Raw genomic sequence first — 6014 nt, forward strand, 5'->3', positions numbered from 1 at the left:
GAGATCAGTGTCTAACTGTAGTTATTCCTGCAGAAGAACTTCCTGGGTCCTGTTGGAACACTGTGTCTGCCTGTTTTCATTCCAGCTGAGCTCTACACCTCAACTGCTTACTCATAACTTCACTGATGTGCTTATTTGTTTAAACATTTACCAGACTTTAGCTGAGTAATTAGCTGGCTGTGAATAGTTGAGCAACAATAGTTGATCAAGTAGCTCTCACTGGTTGATCAACTGAAGATAAACAGACAGGTGGGGGTAACATGGTAGCTGACAGGCCTACAGTGGGAGTGACACAATATTGGATATGCCTCCTTTGAGACATTAGACACCAACAAAGAAGCTTTTACTTCTACAGATTCAGTTGGTTACATTTTAGGCATTTACATTTCACAATGGTGAAACTCCATAGATGCAGGGTTGGAACCTATTACTAATCCCTGTAACAACCAATAACATTTTTTAGGGTGAAAGCCAATTTAACCAACATACAAAACTTAATTCATTCAGTTTGTGATTAAGAACTTTGCTGGGGCAGAAACCAGGAGACAAATGGGGTTCCTCAAGGACCAGGTCTGGGTGCACTGAGTTACAGAACTGGGAGGAAGAGGCCCCCAGAACTTCTGTCAAATATCACCGTATTTGGGAAGGAGTGATCACAGGAAATTCCTGGAGTCTCTGAATAAAACTTGTTAGGTGTTACTGTCTGGTTGTCAATAACAAAACCTCCTTTCAGCAAAAATATGGAAACCCTTTCTATGAAATTGATAAAACTGGTGTTTTGTATTTGCTTTAGGTGACTGTTTTCGGACATTATAGAGGTCTGTGCTTGTTTTTTTTTTCTTCTAAATTACAGTATAGTGCAATTTGCTTCATAGCATGTGTCCTATATTATTGTACTCAATATGTTCATGAAAGTCAGCAAATTTAAAGAAACAGGCCAAAGAAATGCTCTTAATAGGCAATTTAAATTACAAATGCTGTCAGATATAGATATGCGATGAGCTGCATTTAAAAAAAAAAAGATTATATCTTGCAAGAATCCAGTATATCACTTTAGTTTGATGTCAGGTCAATCAAGGAATATTGTAATGCTGGCAGATTTAAAGTGCTTCACGGGAGCATGTCTAGTAAATTTTGGAATGCTGTTTGGAAAAAATCAACAAAAAACTCTCACTAAAAGCATGAAACACAACTGTTGCTATAAGTGGGAAGTTTGAGTCTCAGACATTTTTCAGGGTTTGCACAAGGCCAGTCAGTTCTGGTCTTGAGGTATTAAATTGTATTGGCTTAGAAAGGAGGAAAGTTTAATGAGGAAAATGCTTTAAAGCAGGTTTTGCGTTCTCAAGTTATTTCTGCAAAGGTTCCCCACCTGTTAGCCAGCCCTGTAGTTCTTTAATGAAACCATCCCCTTGCCCCGTGTGTGACAGTAAAGTACTGTAGCTTCTGGTGAAATACTGCAGACATTACTCATGGTGAGAACAGAGAACACAGGAGAGGAAGAAGGGTCTGACTGAAATTTCTAATCCCAAAAGGGTGCAAGTTTATCAAACACCCATAATTTCACTTTAAATGTCAAGATCAACACCTGGAACTGCATGTATATATATACAATATGTATTCTTTATTTCTTTATTTGCAATGTGACCCCACATATCCAGGTAAAGAGGAGGCAGTGTGACCCCTCATGGAGGGCTCCCCAACCCAAGTCCAACAGGTTTTGTTTAGGTGTCTCTAAGGAATTTATAGGTTATTTTGGAAACAATACAGTACATTCAGTCCACAGCTACAAGGCTTCCTTTACCTGTATAGTTCAATAAACGCACACAGGTGACATATAACACTGCGGCGAAACAGTCCAACCCTGGTTTGGAGGCGAGGACGGTTACACAGGATAGGCAGGAGGCAGGTTTGAAGCTTCACAAAGGCAGAGGGTTTTTTGACCTTTTAGTTACTCTCTTCTCCAGGGAGAGATAAGGAGAGAGACTGCACATGGAGAGAAAGGGGGTCACACTTTCTTCTAGCTCATCATGCGGTACCAAAAGAGTGAGCTTTAAGGGCCTTGGACTCTATGAGGCCTGTAGACCCTAACCGTCTCTTGGGAACTGTACAGTTGTTTCTCGCCGCAAAGTCATAATTGTGCGGATACCTCTTTCGTGCTGTGTGGGTCTGTGTGGGTCCGTGTGGGTGGGGGTGGGACAATGTCCACAGCCACTGGCTCCATTGGCACGCTCACAGGATGAGAGTTGGCCATTCGACCCATCTAAAACAGTTGATTTCTTTGCTTTCCTGCCATAACAACCAGCTGCATAGAATTTGGTTTGGTAACCTCATACCTTTAAAGACATACAATACAAATAAACAACATGTCAGCAAAGACGATAGTAGAATGCATCCACCCAAATCATTAACACACCATCTTAAACACACACTGGTACTAAAATAAGTTACAGTGGGGCCTGCTAGAATAACAATGAGCCGTGCAAACATTTAAAAAAGTTAAAGCTCACAGTTTATGCACCTCAAAATCTCTGGGTAGGTGCTGTTACAGAACCTAGTTGTCCTTGACTTAATAGACCTGAGCCACCTACCAGAGGGGAGAGAAGTAAACACGGGCTGGTGAGGGTGGGAAGAGTCAGAGAGGATCTTAACAGCTTTGTATTTCAGTCTAGAGAGGTAGAGTGAGTCCACAGAGGGAAGGTGGTCTCCTACAGTTTTGGATCTGATATACACTACTGTCTCTAGCTGCTGCTTCTCCTGGGCTGTAGTGTTTCCATCCCACACACTCCAAACATCTTTAACTGTCTCAGGAAGAAAAGCCTCTGTTGAGTTTGCTTCACCATGATGGAGGTGTTGACCTCCCATTTAGAGTGTGGGAGATGGTGATGCCAAGGAACTTCAAATTCTCCACCACCTTTACAGTCTGACCACTGATGTACAGTGGTGAGAGTGCTCCTTAGCCTCGCCTAAAGTCCATCACCAGTTTTTGGTTTTACTGAAATTTAGTTCTAGGTTTCTAATTCAATTTCATTGTGGTTTGTTTTATTTGTGTTTTGTTTTAAGAATACCTGGTGTTTTTAATGCTTTAATGTTCTATGCTTTCAATTATTATTTTTTTCTTTTTCCTTTTCTTTTTTAATTGTATTCTTGTGTAAAACACTTTTTGATGTAGAGCTGGAAAAGTGCTATATAAATAAAGTTATTATTGTGCAGGGGTGAAACAATCATAGGTCTTTATTTCAGCACTGAATTAAAGACAAAATGCAGTAGTGCAAGAGCTCTGCTGAACCTTTGGCAACGCTCTTTTTTGTAGTGTGTAACAACCAAGTGGCACAAAACCAAAGGTCTGTAGCTACTTCCTCATTATTACTTATTTTATATACAGTATGTCTTCATCCTGCAGCTAGGATAAGTCTAAACAAATACACTGGTCATTAAGCAATTTGTAACTGTCAGCAGTTTCCACATCCTATTTTTGTCAAAGGTTACAAAAACTTATCACAAGCCATTTTTGTTTGTAAGCCAACATAATTGATTAGATAAAAATGATTGCAATCCTTCAGTGATTAAAAAACAGCCTGTAACTGCACTTCTTTCGAATTTTTTTAGCTTTGTAAACTGGCACACTATACAGAGATAGTAGTATAACATAGAGGTCCTTCCTAAACTAAAAAGTTTTTATTGCCAGCAGCTTTATCACCATGAAACTCACAACTGGAAACCTACTAAAGCTAAGCAGGTGTGAGCCTGTTCAGTACCTGGATAAGGTTGCTACTGGAACTGGTGTTAATGGCGCCACTAAGGGGTTGCTCACCCTGTGATCTGTGTGGGTCCTAAAGCCCCAGTATAGCGATGGGGACACTGTACTGTAAAATAAAGGTGCTATCCTTTGGATGAAACGTAAAACCAAGGTGCTAACTCTCCATTGTCATTAAAAATGTCAGGATGTTTCTCAAAAAGAGTGGGGAAGACACCTGAGTGTCCTTGCCAAATTTCCCCCTGGCTTATACAACTCTTGGCCTCTTAATCCCCATCTGTGAATTGGCTTCATTACTCTGCTCTCCTCCCCACTGTTAGCTGATATGTGACTGTATTGGTGCACTCTGACTACTGTGGCATCATCCAAGTGATGATGCTTTTTGAACTGTGAGCCAATTCATCTGGAGAAATGTAAAAAAAGGCTGGAACCTCCAGCTCATCTGAGACGCCCTCACCTGGGCTGAGGAATGAAACGTGCCCAGAATGAGCCATAGTGCGCCAGAACGCTCACCACACATCCGCTATTAGTGGGGAGGAGAACAGAGTGATGAAGCCAATTCACAGATGGGGATTATTAGGAGGCCATGATTGGTAAAGGCCATGAAAATTTGGTCAGGACGCCAGGATTACACCCCTACTCTTTTTGATAAACGCCTTGGGATTTTTAATGACCACAGAGAGTCAGGATCTCAGTTTTACATTTCATCTGAAGGACGGCGCCTTTTTACAGTATAGTGTCCCCGTCACTATACTGGGGCATTAGGAACCACACAGATCACAGGTTGAACGCCCCCTGCTGGTCCCACTAACACTTCTTCCAGCAGGAACCTTAGTTTTTCCCAAGAGGTCTGCCATCCAGGTACTGACTAGGTTGACTCCTGCTTAGCTTCAGTGGGCTGCCAGATGTGAATTGCAGGGTGACATGGGTGCTGGCTAAAGATAATGTACTCTGCAGTGGGCAGCAGGGTCAACGGGCTCAAAGTTAAACCATTGAAAAAACAAGGTCCCTGGAGGGACAGGAACACCGGAGCACCGGAAGGACTCGAGCTCTGCATGGAGCCCACTGAGATACCAGGGTTTTTCTTTCAGAGTCATGACAATGGGTCATAAACTAGGCAGAGAGGATCAGTAACGTGAATCCACAGCCATTAACTGGGTCTGCAGAAACACAGTCACAGACCCTCACAAGGAAAGCAAAGGTGTTTCTCCTGCTGTCTTTAGCTTACCTGACTGTGGTGTACCTGTTCCTGACCAGACTCACATGAGCGCTGCATGGAATGGTCTTCAAGTTCATCTGTATGAGTATGTCACAAGAAACTGGATCTTCTTCTGCAAACTCTGTCAGAACCTGATAGTACTTTTTGAGGTTGTGGTTCTTCCTTCCCGAAGAGGAATCTGATTCAGCGGTCAAACATTAGACTGAAATGGGAAAACCAATCAGGAACCTACGCTCGTGCCGTCAAGGAGGTGAGTGAACAGCTGGTTGCTGGAGAGAGGCTGACGAAACTAAAGGAGACCTGGGTGAGGACTCAATCCAAAGAACTAGACAACAGGCAGAAGGACCTCAACTGAAAGGACCAGAGAAGTCTTAGAGAGGCTTCCCCACACTTTCCCCAGGACAAGTCTTTCATCACAGAGACATAGGAGCACATGTTCTGGAGGTGCCCCTTCACCAAGGATTGATAATGCCATGCAAATCCTGGGAGCAGGAATGATGCTCAGCTGCAAGTCATCCTGCTGGGGCTGGCACTGACTGAATTGGACAGTGGGACACAATACAGTACCTGCTGGGGCTGCATGTGTCCTTCACAAACAAGGACTGTGGAATGTGAGGAACAATCTCATCCTGAGTGGAGGGTGAGAGAGCTGGGGGAGAGGATCCTTGTGAACCTCAGAGGAAGAATAAAACATGACATAGTATCGGGTGCAGTTTCTCCTTGGCAAAGAATCACTGGAAAGAACTGTTGGCCCTACAAGTGCTAAAAAGGAAGCAGTAAAACCTGTCCCTTTGTGCTCCTGCAGAAAACTGAAAGTAGACATAGCTGTTACGCATTCTGCACGCACTCACACGGTCACGCATTCCACCCGCTTTAACAAACACCTTCACATTCCCACACGCGCCCACTTAAAGAGACGCTCACGCCGCAAATAATCTTCCTATCACCTTTCACTCCCATTACTACGTTAACCCTCCTCTTTCCCCTAACCATCACTCACTAATTCGGATTCTCTTTGGAGCTCCCTAGTGCATGCATATT

Source organism: Atractosteus spatula, chromosome 24 (genome assembly GCF_055471065.1).
Source record: "Atractosteus spatula isolate fAtrSpa1 chromosome 24, fAtrSpa1.hap1, whole genome shotgun sequence".
NCBI classification, from domain to species: Eukaryota; Metazoa; Chordata; class Actinopteri; order Semionotiformes; family Lepisosteidae; genus Atractosteus; species Atractosteus spatula.